General features: G+C 48.1%; 1 protein-coding gene across 1 annotated transcript in view; it reads right to left on the bottom strand.

Annotated features, from left to right (window-relative positions):
- The window catches only part of RFX2 (regulatory factor X2), a 136,160-nt gene extending 121,692 nt beyond the window's left edge, over positions 1–14,468 (bottom strand). Inside the window, 1 exon segment of the mRNA XM_040417787.1 lies at positions 14,280–14,468. The gene's annotated coding sequence lies outside the window, so the exon portion shown is untranslated.
- Between the last annotated feature and the right edge of the window lie 555 nt (positions 14,469–15,023).

Genomic DNA, 15,023 nt, shown 5'->3' with positions numbered 1-15,023 from the left:
AAGTCCTTCTTTTGACCCATTTTGCCAAAGGAAAGGAAGTTGCCTAATAATTATGCACACCTAATATAGGGTGTTGATGTCATTAGACCACACCCCTTCTCATTACAGAGATGCACATCACCTAATATGCTTAATTGGTAGTAGGCTTTCGAGACTATACAGCTTGGAGTAAGACAACATGCATAAAGAGGATGATGTGGTCAAAATACTCATTTGCCTAATAATTCTGCACGCAGTGTATGTGTGCTGTCCGCATTCGTTGAGCAGTTCTGTGACCACAAAAAAAAGTATATATTATGTCCTATTCGTGTATGTTTTACTGAAAAGAAGAGGTGTTTCTATGAGGGCTCATTCACCCGGTCGTAGGAGTGCCTTTCCGTGCACTGTTGGCCTCAATTTCAGGTCACCAAGTCACGGGCAACGTCTGTGCAGCCGCCGGGATGGATCCATCCGTGATACTTCCTTTACACAAAAAAGTATTGCATGCACTATTTTTTTATGTGCGGAGGCCAGAAACACCACAAAGGCACTCCGTAGTGTTTCTGTGGGGTTCCCCTGTGCATTTCTGCACTGCATCTCCTTGATTGCGGACAAATTCAAGTGAATAGGTCCTTGATCCGTGTTGCATATGACCAGTGGATGTGTATTATGGGCCCACTGTATGCGGGAGGCAATACGGCCATGGCTGGCCAGCCGCAGTGTACATGAGCCCTGATGGACTGTTTATTTAGACAAATTTATGACAGCAAACAGGCGGCATTCGTGTTTTTTAACTGCCGCATAAGGGCTTATTCGCGTGACCATGTGCAGCCCGTGCTGTTGACCGCAAATTGAGGTCCACAATGCACGTGCACCGACCGTGGGCCAGCCACATATAGATCATGGACCCATTCACTTGAATGGGTCCACGATTCATCCGTAGAGCAAGTTCTATCCTTTTTCTGTGCAGAGGAATCGAATGGAACCCCAGGAAACACTCCATAGTGCCCCATGCCAAATCTCATGATTTGCGGATTGGGTCTGCATCGGTGAATCATAATGCAAATGTAACGGTGCACATATATTGCGGATCCACCAATGCGATCCGCAATAAGACTTCTTTCAGACAGGAGATTTAGATCTCACAAGAGGTCTCCAAAACATTTCAGTTTTGCCCTAATGCATTCTGAATTGATCTGCTCAGAATGCATCAGTTTGGCTCCGATCTGCCTCCATTTCACATAAGAGGCAGACAAAAAAACGCTGCTGGCTGTGTTTTGATGTCCGCATAACCAAACTGAGCCAGACGGATCCGTCCTGACACACAATGTTAGGCCTCTTTCACATCACTTTTCTCAGCAATGTGGGCACATATGAACATGGGACCAACAGAGATGTCTACAGCTGCCAAGCGCTTAAGTCAATGAGGACAGATCTGTTTTTTATGACACAATCTGGCACAATAGAAAATGGATCCATCTCCCATTGACTTTTAATGGTGTTCAAGATGGATCCATATTGGCTAAGGTAAAGATAATACAAACTGATCCATTCTGAGCGGATGCAGCAATTTATATTATCAGTGCGGATCCATCCATGATGGATCCACACCAAACGTGAGTGTGAAAAGTAAGAATTAGTCTTACCGGTAATGATGTTTCCAGGAGTCCGACATGACAGCACTACATGGAGGTTGTCTCCCCCGCCCACTATTGGGACAGGAAACAGAGGTTAAAAGCTCCCCCCCCCACCCACCATCACCAGTGTTTTATAGATTATCACACAATAATGGGTAACATAGTACAAAAGAAAAGAAGAAAAGGAAGATTACTCTAACCATTAGGGAGGGAACTACCAGTGCTGTCATGTCGGACTCCTGGAAACATCATTACCGGTAAGACTAATTCTTACTTTCCAGGACGTCCTCCATGACAGCACTACATGGAGTAGGAATACCAAATTAATCCAATAACTAGGGAGGGACCGCAGCCTGAAGAACTTTACGTCCAAAAGACTGGTCAATATTCCCTGACACATTTAATCTGTAATGCTTACAAAAGGTTTGGGAGCTTGCCCAGGTGGCTGCCCTACATATCTGGTCGATAGAAGCATTCGCATGTTCGGCCCATGAAGCCGAGACTGCTCTCGTTGAATGAGCCCTAATCTCCTGGGGACAGGGAAGCTCCTGGCTCTGATAGGCCTCTTTAATGACTCTTAATCCATCTTGCTAATGTTGCTTTAGAACAGGGCTCGACAAATCCCGGGCGCCAGGTCGCCATGGTGACCAGGAATTTGGTCCTGGCGCTTGGGTATTTGTCAGCCCGTTTTCAAAGATGCGCTCTCGGCGCGCACCATGGTTTCCTGAGCCGGCACAGTGGAGAAGGAGAGGAGTCCCTCCCTCCCCACTGTGCGCGGCTGCCGCTGGCCACTAAGAACAGAGTAGGAGGAGAAGGGGAGGGACTGTGGCCACTGTGCCACCAATGAATGTGTCGGCCATATCCCGGCCCCTATGACTGCACGCTGTGATCCGCGCGATTAACTCCTCAGTTGAGGGGTTATTCGCGCGGATCACAGCGTCCTGTCAGAGGTCGGGTGCCGGGAATGTTTGTCTGCATTGGTGGCAGTGGGCAGTTCCGATCGGAGTCCCAGCAGTGTAATGCTGGGGCTCCGATCGGTTACCATGGCAGCCAGGAGTCACGCTACTGAAGTCCTGGCTGCGATGGTATGTTAGTGTGCAGCATTATACTCACGTGCGCCGTGGCCGCCGGTCACTCCTTCTTCTGTCTGTGCGGCTCATTGCTAATGCTTATAGCATTAGCAATGCGCCGCACAGACCTATGAGAAGAAGGAGCTCCCGGCGATCACAGCGCACGTGAGTATAATGCTGCTCACTAACATACCATCGCAGCCAGGACTTCAGTAGCGTCCTGGCTGCCATGGTAACCGATCGGAGCCCCAGCATTACACTGCTGGGACTCCGATCAGAACTGCCCACTGCCACCAATGATGGGGGGAGGAGGGGGACCCTGTGGCCACTGCCACCAATGATTAATACTGGGGAGGGAGGCGGGGTGGGTTTGTTACCAGAGGGGGCTGATCAGAGGGAGGCTGGAGGGGCTGATCAGAGGGGAGGGGATCAGAGGGAGGCTGGAGGGGCTGATCAGAGGGAGGCTGGAGGGGCTGATCAGAGGGAGGCTGGAGGGGCTGATCAGAGGGAGGCTGGAGGGGCTGATCAGAGGTAGGGGGGGGGAGGGGCTGATCAGAGGCTGGAGGGGCTGATCAGAGGCTGGCTGCCATGGTCAGCTCCCTGCTGTGTGCACTATGCACAGGGCAGCAGGGAGAGTGTAAAGTCCTATTCACCCTAATAGAGCTCTATTAGGGTGAATATGACAAGGGTTCTAGCCCTTAAGAAGGCTAATAGTTAATAAATAAAGTTTAAAAAAAAAAAAAAAAAAAAAAAGTTTAAACCCCCCCCCCCCAAATATAGAAAACAATATATTGCGATATACATGCTTAAAATTATATCGCAATATAGATTTTATGACGCGGCTCCGCCTGGCTCCTAACTTTTTTAGCTGGCTCCTAGATTCCAAGGAAATTTGTCAAGCCCTGCTTTAGAAGCTTTCTTGCCTTTATTGCGGCCTGAAAATTGAATAAACAGATTTGAGTCCACTCTAAAAAGGTACTGGTAACGTCTAGGTAGGAAAGGAGAGAACGTCTGACGTCTAGAAGATGGAACTCCTTCTCCCTTTCGGTCTTTGGGTCTGTGAAGAAAGTTGGTAGTACTATTTCCTGGTTACGATGAAAGGAAGAAGCTACCTTCGGTATAAAGGACGGGTCTAGCCTTAATATGACTATCTTCACAGATTGTAAGGTACGGCTCACGGATGGTGAGGGCCTGGATCTCTCCTAGCCTACGGGCTGATGTGATAGCCACTAAGAACATCATCTTTAAGGTTAGGTTTCTTAGGCTACTCTCGTGTAGGGGGTTCAAAAGGTGGTTTTGTTAAGGCATTAAGAACTAGCGACAGATCCCAGGGAGGAACCGGGGACCTTAGTGTTGGCCTAATCCGTGTGGTTGCCTTTAAGAACCTGCTTACCCATCGATTTTCTGACAGGGAGTAATTTAGAAACCAACTTAAGGCTGCAGTTTGGACCTTAAGGGTACTGGGCCTGAGACCCATGTTAAACCCTTCCTGGAGGAAATCAATAATATCTCCCACACTCGGGAGTAGAGGATTCTTCCCTCTCAGCGCCATCCAGGAGCAGAATTTTTTCCAGATTTTATTATAAATCGCCGAGGTCACCTGTTTATGGCCTCTTTGAATAGTGGCTATTACTTCGTCTGAGAACCCCTGTAATCTTAACAAGTCCCTTTCAGAAGCCACGCTGTTAATTTCAGCCTGTTTATTTCCGGATTCCATATTGGACCCTGATGCAACAGGTCTGGCCTGAGAGGGAGGGGAATTGGTTCTTCTTGACTCAGAGAGGACAGGACCGGGAACCAGGCTTGTTTTGGCCAAAAGGGAGCTATGAAGATCACTTTGGCCGATTCCCTGCTGATCTTCTTTAGGGCTACTGAAATCAGAGGGAAAGGAGGAAACGCATACGCCAGCTTCATGTTCCAGGACTGAGATAAAGCGTCTACTGCCGTGGGGTGATCGGCAGGATTCCGGGAGAAGTAGGTTGTTTGAGTATTCTCCCTTGAAGCAAAGAGGTCGATGTCCGGATATCCCCATGAAGCTGTCAACTCTAGAAACACCTGTCTGTTCAAAGTCCACTCGTTTGGATCTATAAAGTGTCTGCTGAGGAAATCTGCCGACTGGTTTTTTGAACCCTGTAGGTGTACTGCTGAGATTGACAGCACATTCTCCTCTGCCCAGGAAAAAGTCTTGTTTGTTAGATTCTGGAGGAGAGGGTATCTTGTTCCTCCCTGATGTCTGAGGAAAGAGACTGCTGTCATGTTGTCTGACAGGATTCGTATGTTCTGTCCGCTCAGAAGATCCTGACTCTGTTTGAGAGTTTCCCAAACGGCCTGAAGTTCTCTGAAGTTTGAAGACCTGTTTTTTATGGTCTGGCTCCAGGTTCCTTGGAAATATTAAATTCCAACCTTTGCCCCCCAACCTTGTTGGCTGGCATCTGTAGTTACTACAACGTACGGATTTAGATTCCAGGAGACGCCTTTTGATAGGTTGCTTGATGTCTGCCACCAATCCAGGGATCTCCGAGCATTCTCCTTTATAAGGATTTTCCGGTCTATGGATCGGTGGTCTCCGTCCCAGACTGATAGAATCATCTTCTGTAGGACTCTCGTGTGATGTTGACTCCACGGTACCGTGAATATGCAAGATGTCATCAGGCCCAGAATGCTCATGGCGTTTCTGATGGTGCACACTGATTTCCCCTGAAACGCTTTCAATTTCTTGACAAGGTTTTGTTGTTTTTGAGGTGGAAGGAAAGACCTCTGTAGGTTCGAATCTAGTAGTGTTCCCAGGAAGATCTTCTTGGTCTCTGGTACTAGGTCCGATTTTTCCCAATTTATGATCCAGCCGAGATCCTGTAAGAGGGATATTGTTGTCTGCGTTTGTGTGCAGAGTCTGCGGTTAGGAGGAGATAGTCTATATAAGGTACAATCTTTATCCCCTTCAGTCTGAGGAAGGCCATTATCTCTATTATCAATTATGTAAACACCCGGGGGGCTGTTGATATCCCAAAGGGCAGGCACTGAAACTGATAATGGTTTACTTTGTCTGCTTCCCTTACCGCGAATCTTAGGAATTTTTGGTGGTCCGGATGTATTGGTACATGGTAATAAGCATCTTTTAAGTCTAAGGTGCACATTACCGCTCCCTGAGAAATGAGGGGTGTTGTTGATCTTATTGATTCCATCTTGAAACGACGGTACTTTATGAAGACGTTTAGGGGTTTTAGGTTGATTATAGTTCTGAAAGAACCATCTGGCTTTTTGACCAGGAATAATCTTGAATAGAAGCCCCTGCCTTCCTGACCCGCAGGGACGCGAGTCACTGCGCCTAGATTTTTTAATTTTGCGACGTCTTTTAAAAGATTTTCCTGTTGTGTACCTCCTCCGTACCCGGTCAGCACAAATTTGTGTTGCAGAATGGATATAAATTCTATCTTGTATCCTTCTTGAATAATTTGGAGCACGCAAGGGTTCCGAGTTATCTGGCTCCATGCTGGGAGAAAGGATCTTAATCTCCCCCCGACTGGTCTGGCGTCATTGTTTGTCCTGGGAAGTGTTGGGATTAAGCAGAAATCCTCTGCCCCTACCCCCTTTAGGATAGGACCATCTCCCCAACTTCCCCTTATCCTTATACGTTTGGTTTTTTGGCTGGAATCTTTTACGAAAAAACTGTGTCTTCTTAGTTTTAGTTTCAGGAAACCCTATCTTTTTATCTGAGGCCTTCTCCAGAATTTTGTCCAGACTAGGGCCGAACACGTATGATCCTGAAAAGGGGATTGCACATAGCTTATTCTTTGAGGTGAGATCACCAGACCAGTTCTTCAGCCACAAAGCCCTTCTTGCGGTGTTCAGAAGGGCCCCGCCTTTAGCTGCGAACCTGACTGACTCTGCTGAGGCGTCCGCTGCAAAGGCTGTCGCCATCTTTAGGAGCGGGATAGTCTCCAAAATGTCCTCCCTGGGAGTTCCCATTGACAAATGATTCTCCAGCTGAGATAACCACAATAATAGGGACCTAGCCACTGAAGTAGCTGCCACGTTAGTAGACATTAAGGCCGCAGAAGCTTCCCAAGATTTCCTCAGGAGACCATCGGCTTTGCGGTCCATGGGGTCTTTCAGCTGGGAGGAGTCTTCGAATGGGATCGGTTTTTTTTAGCTACCCTGGCGACCGGGGCGTCGATCTTGGGGATTTCTTCCCAAATTTTAGTGTCCTCTTTGTCGAAGGATAAACGGCTTTTAAATTCCCTGGGAATAAACAGCCTTTTTTCTACATCCTCCCATTCATCCAGGATCATTTGTTTTAGGCTAGAATTTAAGGGGAACACCTTCCTCTGTTTTGTAATTAGGCCAGCAAACATCTCCTCCTAAATGGACCTCTTAGTTGGTTCGTCTAAGATATCCATAGTCTGTCTAACTGCAGTTAGGAGGGAATCCATATCCTCAGTTGAGAAACAGTACTTGCGTTTCTCCTCATGGGATGAGGAAGGTAAAGACTCCTCTTCTTCCTCCTCCCCTGAATATTCCACCTCTATGACTTCTGTGTCTGATTCCAAGATTTCCCTAGGTCTTTTAATCCCAGTGGTCTGTTCAGCCACCTTAGGCGTTAAGGAGGAAACTGACGCTTTGACCTCTTCTTTAATGATGGCTCTAATGTCTGTTAAAAGGGACGACTGTTCCTCTTTCATCATTTTGTTAATACAATCGGTACAAAGCTTCTTTGTATATGACTCCTGAAGCCTTTTTGTTGCAAATAGCGCATCATTTGGGCTTCTTTTTGATGTCCACCTTTAGGGTAGGATCTTTCTCTCCCTAGGAGACATGATGATAGAAAAAACAGGCCATAAACCTTCTGAGCCTATCACTATTCCCACCATGTAGTGCTGGGTTACTCACATGTCCTTGGGCAGGAGGGTCTGGGGACTGCTCTCTCATACCGGACGAGTCCATGACTGAGGGACTGACACCTAGCCCAACCAGACTTTAAATGCCACTGGCACTTACCCTCCTGACGTGGAAGCTCCTCCCATAGATTCTGGATGGACGCGAGGCCGTTCGCTAGGCCTCCAGCGTCCCTCGTCGCTTGGGGACCGATCACAGGGCGCCGCCATACTGGATCCGGCGTCGGAGGTCACGCACATGCACACTCCTCTGCCGGCGCTTAGACGTCACATCCGGCTTAGCGCCGAACCCGGAAGTGAGAAGAAAAATGCCCCGGCTCCCGCGCGATCCCTCTGGAGGAGCGTCCTGCAGCCCAGAGCCCCGGCGGGGTTGCGGCTACCGTTTCTAAGCCCCTGGTATACCCGCCTCCAGCGAGAGAGTCGCATGACCCACAGGTACTGGAGAGAGCTGGGAGGCTAAGGGACCCCAGCATAGGGGTTTTAGCCCGGCGAAATAGGAAAAAAGAAAAAATTTATACAGGTCTACAAGAGAGACCCCTCTCTGCCCTGTCCATTATTGGGACAGGAAAAAAACACTGGTGAGGGTGGGTGGGGGGGGAGCTTTTAACCTCTCTGTTTCCTGTCCCAATAGTGGGCGGGGGAGACAGCTCCATGTAGTGCTGTCATGGAGGACGTCCTGGAAATAGCCTTACTGTGTAGCAGAACAAAACTAGGGAAATTGTAAAACATTAGCAATGCTAAGATATATTACTAATATTGGTTATTGTAATGATGAATGTACACATAAAACTAAAAATGATCTACATTGCGGAAAGATGGAGCTGCTCCCTGTGTGTTCGTTCACTGTCTGCAAACACTGAGCACATGACATGTGCAAGAGACAGAGCAAGGAGGAGTTTATGGGGAGGAATATGTAAGAGGGGGGTGGATCTATGGAGGCGTGGATGATGTGGAGGAGGCTGAATATGTATGAGGGGGGCGGGTGTGCAGGGAGGTGATCTTACACTGTAGAAACCAGGAGCTGCTGATCTGCACTGGAAGCCACAATGCACTGCAGGCAGGAAGTGATGGCACATAACAACATGCATGTAAACAGTCTGCTGGGGACTGTAGGAGCATGAGCAGTGCAAAAGCTACCTAAAAACATCTTCGGAAGATAGATTTGGCTACTAACAGTGAGTAAGCAGTTTAAAAAAAAAAAAAAAAAAAAAAAAAAGCTTGATCCCGGACAACCCCTTTAAGTAATACACAAATTGCAGCCTTATGTACAAAAGTATCGTCCCCAACATACTACTACTACTACTAAGCCCTGCTGCCACTGTATCCTGCATGGGGGAACTCGCGGTTTGCTGCGTTGGAGCATCCAGTTCTCCAGGCGGCTGAATCTCTGGGTCCGACATCGACCAGTACACCAGGCGGCAGTCAGATCCGTGGTTGCTCTGACTTAAATCCCTTCGGCCCCCAGTCACAGAAGCACTTCCAGAGTACACGCGCGGTTTCTGTGTCTAAGTCAGCTGATCTCACTAGGAGCATCAGGGTAGGCTCCTGCAGTCTCCCTGCCAGCGTTGGAATGAACCGCCGGAGGACAGGGGACATACCCAGGGGCCGGATCTAAGCAAGGGAAGCGCAAACCCCCAATGCAGAGCCAGGTAGAAAATAACAAAGAAGTTTCAAATCCACTTTCACCTCCCTGACTGGCAGAGAGGACTTCCTCTGTACTGCCACTTAGGGGCAGTAACACACTGGTGAATGGTGGTGGAAGGGGGCAATTTAAATAACCTCTCCCTGTTCCTGCCCCTACAGAGGTCAGGGGTCAATCTCTCTACTTGGTTGCCAGCATGGCAGTGCACAGGCGTGGGATCTCAGTCAGATGACGTAAAGGAATAGGAGGGGCGGTATAGGCAGAGGCTGGGGCAGGGAAACAAAAAAAAAAATGCAGAACAGCCAGGACTGCAACACAGTGAACGCCGCCCCTGGGCACTTGCGAGTGCTCATTTGCATACGAATTACATTTCGTTTTTCCAACTTCTGCAAGTGTAAAGAAAAAGACAAAGGTACCATTACATTTATGTATAGGTGTGCTATAGGACAATGTAAGCACTGTATATGGCCATATGGAGGTGACAGACTCCCTTTAATAATAGCCAGACATTCAGAGCCAGCTCATTTCATTGGGCTCTGCAGCGGCTGCACTGACTCTGGCCACTGAACATGGCGGCACGCGCCCTGCGCCATGTTTTCTCATAAGCGAGCAGCGCTGGATGCACTATTGGCATATCGGCAAGGTTAGATGCCGATAACTTTGAAAATCATAAATATCGTCCGATAATATCGGTAAATCGGATAAATGGTTGAGCCCTAATTTTGACTGGTGGTGGGGGTTCAACACCTGGGACCCCTGCCGATCAGCTGTTTGAGAAGGCACCAACGCCATACATGTACTGAGGCTGTGCTTGGCTCAGCCCCATACACATGAGCGCCGATACCTTCTCAGACAGATGATTGGCTGGGGTTTCGAACCCCCAGCAGATATTGATAACCTATCCTCAGGATAGGACATCAATATCAAAATCTCGGAAAACCCCTTAAAAGAGGACCTTTCTCCTGGAAAATGCAAGTTAAACTAAAGATATACCCTTACATGCCAGCCCCCGGTGGTGCTTATTCAGTTGTTCATTTTGCACTCAGTGCCCCAGTTTGTCCGCGGTGCCCCCCACAATATTTCCCGCCTTCTATGCTAATGAGCCATTGGAATGTATCAGTATTTTGCGGATCAAAATATGGACATGGTCTTGGTGCATGAAACCTTTAGCTTATTTCACATGAGCAAGTTACCCATCTGGATGGATAGCATCCGGACTGACCTCTGACCCATTCATTTCAATGGTTATGTGCACATAAGCAGGGTTTTTCACTGACCAACTGCCCGTTCAGAAAAATTGCAGCATATTCTATCTTAATGCATTTTTCATGCAGGACTTGTCCACTGAAGTCTCAACGGTTCAGTGGGGGAAGGGGGTGGGGGAAGCAGGATGCAATCTGTTTTCACTTATGGTTGCTAGGAGATGTTGCATGTTATTCTTCAGGTTTTTTTTTCATGCGTGTGAAAAACACATGAAAACTGATAACATTCGTGCAGGGAAGAAAAAAAATAAAATAAAATAATAATCATCAGTTTTTACTCAGAAAGGTTAAATATTGCTCGTGTGAATAAGGCCTTAGGCCGCTTTCGGACGAGCGAGTGTGACGCTCCGACTCAAAGCGCAGGCACCCGTCCTGAACTCCTGAGCACTGACGGGGTCGCATAGTATTATATTTATTTATGATGCTGTGTAACCCTTACAGTTCTGGAATGTATTGCATAACACTTACAGCATTATATCAGTGTTATACAATACATTCCAGAACTGTAAGGGTTACACAGCATCATAAATCAATATAATGCTATGTGACCCTGTCAGTGCTAGGAGGCTGCAAGTCCGGAACGTCACACTCTCTCATCTAGAAGAGGTCTTAAGATGTTAGCCACTTTTTGGCTAATGTTGACTAATGTGTATGTAAGATGACTATATGACACTTACTAATGTAGATGACTATATGGCACTTACTAATGTAGCCTTTGTTGATAATCTGTGCCATTTGCTATATTTCATAAGGTATGCCCCCTTTATTCTGCTGTCCACAGAGAGAGATCCTATCCACAAGATGGCCGCTGATTGACGGTCATGTGACCAGGCAAAGCACCTCCATGTGATGTCCCCTCCATTGAAATACACTGCACCTGCCACCTATACTTGCATGGTTGGAAGTTTAGTGCAGTGTGCTATAATGGAGACGGCTGAGTGAGGTGTCTGACACCATGATCCTCCATCAGCAGCCATTTTATGGACAGGACCTCTGTGTGGACGGCACAAAAAAATATATAAATACGCAAATAAGGGGACAAGGCTTATGAAATATAGAAAAACGGAGCAGAAATTAACAAAGGCTATATTAGTAAGAGTAAGACCCATATAATCATCTCAAACACATTGGTTAACAGTAACCAGAAAGTGGTTGGGTAACAACCTGTATGAGCTCCCTTACAATCCTTATTGAAGACAAATGGGTGAGGCCTGTGACTACTAAATTCTGCTCATAGAGAGCTATTTTTCCCTATGTCTGGCATTAGTAACTATGGAAACAGTCTATGGACAATAACAACTGGTTGATTCCTCACCACCATAGTATACAATGAAGACTACCACTCAACAAGCGTGGTGAGAACAAGGAAGAGCTATATGAAGTAACCTTCTCTGGGCCATATGAGCTAGTCACTTCTACCGGCTCCTACCTGTGTGTGGTTTACTTTCAGTGCCCTTTTATAGGGAAACAAACTGCTTGCCGGATAGAATTGTGTGCGGCGGACTGTGCACAGCTGAGCTGTTTGGTATCCAAAGGCAACAAAATAAAACAGCCCTGCCTTCCAGATAGAGAGACGTAGAAGGCACAGAAGGAAGACCGATATATACTGCAATATCGCCTGAATATGAAAAACAGCAAATGTGATCACATACTACATACAAGGAAGAGCATGTGATAGCAATGGACACAACAAATGCCGCCATCTCTGGGACTGGGCGCTCACAGGTGACATCTGTACATCCACCTAACTGGAGGAAGGATTTCCAATAGAGGACACTGAAAAGTTATTTCCTGCCAGGACAGTACAACCCTCAGTATAACACAGAGAGAGAAACACTCCCCATGTGAAAGGCTAAGTGTCCTGTACTGCCCCCCAGCACTGCGGATGGGTCACAAGTGTATCCACGGACAGTATAACACAGTAGGGAGAAACACATGTGAAAGGCTAAGTGTCCTGTACTGGGGATGGGGTCACAGGTGTATCCATGGACAGTATAAACACAGGAGGGAGGAGAGATTGACCCTATGAAAGGCTGAGTGTCCTGTACTGCCCCCCCAGCACTGGGGATGGGGTCACAGGTGTATCCATGGACAGTATAACACAGGAGGAAGAGAGATTTAGCCTTTCACAGGGTCAGTGTCCTGTACTGCCCCCCAGCACTGGGATGGGGTCACAGGATGTATCCATAGACAGTATAACATAGGAGAGAGAAACACTCCCCATGTGAAAGGCTAAGTGTCCCTGTACTGCCCCCCCAGCACTGGGGATGGGGTCACAGGTGTATCCATAGACAGTATAACACAGTAGGGAGAAACACCATGTGAAAGGCTAAGTGTCCTGTACTGCCCCCCCAGCACTGGTGATGGGGTCACAGGTGTATCCATAGACAGTATAACACAGGAGAGAGAAACACTCCCCATGTGAAAGGCTAAGTGTCCTGTACTGCCCCCCCAGCACTGCGGATGGGTCACAAGTGTATCCACGGACAGTATAACACAGTAGGGAGAAACACCATGTGAAAGGCTAAGTGTCCTGTACTGGGGATGGGTCACAGGTGTATCCATGGACAGTATAACACAGGAGGGAGAGAGATTGACCCTATGAAAGGCTGAGTGTCCTGTACTGCCCCCCAGCACTGGGGATGGGGTCACAGGTGTATCCATGGACAGTATAACACAGTAGAGAGAAACACCATGTGAAAGGCTAAGTGTCCTGTACTGGGGATGGGGTCACAGGTGTATCCATGGACAGTATAACACAGGAGGGAGAGAGATTGACCCTGTGAAAGGCTTAAGTGTCCTGTACTGCCCCCCCAGCACTGGGGATGAGGGTCACAGGTGTATCCATAGACAGTATAACATAGGAGAGAGAAACACTCCCCCATGTGAAAGGCTAAGTGTCCTGTACTGCCCCCCAGCACTGCGGATGGGGTCACAAGTGTATCCACGGACAGTATAACACAGTAGGGAGAAACACCATGTGAAAGGCTAAGTGTCCTGTACTGGGGATGGGTCACAGGTGTATCCATGGACAGTATAACACAGGAGGAGAGAGATTGACCCTGGTGAAAGGCTAAGTGTCCTGTACTGACCCCCAGCACTGGGGATGGGGTCACAGGGTGTATCCATGGACAGTATAACACAGTAGAGAGAAACACCATGTGAAAGGCTAAGTGTCCTGTACTGGGATGGGGTCACAGGTGTATCCATGGACAGTATAACACAGGAGGAAGAGAGATTTACGCTTTCACAGGGTCAGTGTCCTGTACCTGCCCCCCCAGCACTGGTGATGGGGTCACAGGTGTATCCATAGACAGTATAACACAGGAGAGAGAAACACTCCCCATGTGAAAGGCTAAGTGTCCTGTACTGGGATGGGGTCACAGGTGTATCCATGGACAGTATAACACAGGAGGGAGAGAGATTGACCCTGTGAAAGGCTAAGTGTCCTGTACTGCCCCCCGCACTGGGGATGGGGTCACAGGTGTATCCATGGACAGTATAACACAGTAGGGAGAAACACCATGTGAAAGGCTAAGTGTCCTGTACTTGGGGGATGGGTCACAGGTGTATCCATGGACACTACTTCCCCATACACTCATAGCTGACCGGAAGCTGCCGGCAGCACCTCACACACCGCGTGCGGAAATATACATGTAATGTAATACATCGCCCAGCATACACAAGGGGTTACTGCCTGCGCAGCCCGTACGTGCAGCTCCTGCGAACACCTCCATGACCCGACCTCTAGTATCCCGTCTCCGGCGCAGTACGGGCTAAGGGAGTGAGCGGTTCACCTGGGTACGGCTCCCTGTGCGGTTGATGAAGTGAAACTTGTGGCCCCGCGGTCCCCGGGTTGCTCCTCCGGCCACTGCTAAACGTGTGTCCCTGGTTGGCAAGTAACAGTCTCCACGGCTACAGTCACTACTGGCGCCGGGGGGTCTCAAGGCAACTGTGCTATCCTCTCCCTTGACGTCATCAACGACTATTCCACTCCCAACTCGCTCGCCTATCACATTTCCATTGGCTGTTACTGGCTGACGTCGTGGAGCCCGTCACCCAGGCTTGCCCAGTTAGGGATGCCTTTAGACTACATTCCTGCCCTCCGCTCCAGTCTCCTTGTCGTGAAACAGGGCGGGGTTTGAGCTTTGGCGCCGGTAATGGCGGAGGAGGTGGTTGGTTTATGGTGGGGGAAGGGCAGTTACCCGGACAACGCCAAACTCCGGCGAAGTTTGGAGCGTGGAATCTTTAACCACTTACTGACCAGCCAGATATTTTTGGGGCCTTAATGACCAAGCAATTTGTTTTCATATCTTAATCATCGCCTTCTTTATTTTTCCCTCCATGTCGCTGTATGATGGCTTGTTTTTTAAAGAGCAAGTTGTAGTTTTTAATGGTACCATTTTGGGGTACACATTACTGATTAACATTTATTAACTCTTTCTGGGGTGGGAAGAAACCGCAATACTGCCACTGAGTTCTTATGTACAGGCTTTATTTCCTGGCATAAATAACATGGTAGCCTTTAGTCTCTGAATCAG

This window comes from Bufo bufo, chromosome 2, assembly GCF_905171765.1.
Source record: "Bufo bufo chromosome 2, aBufBuf1.1, whole genome shotgun sequence".
In the NCBI taxonomy this organism is placed as follows: Eukaryota; Metazoa; Chordata; class Amphibia; order Anura; family Bufonidae; genus Bufo; species Bufo bufo.
The sequence above is the reverse complement of the archived record's forward strand: the minus strand, read 5'-3'. Positions and strand labels throughout refer to the sequence as shown.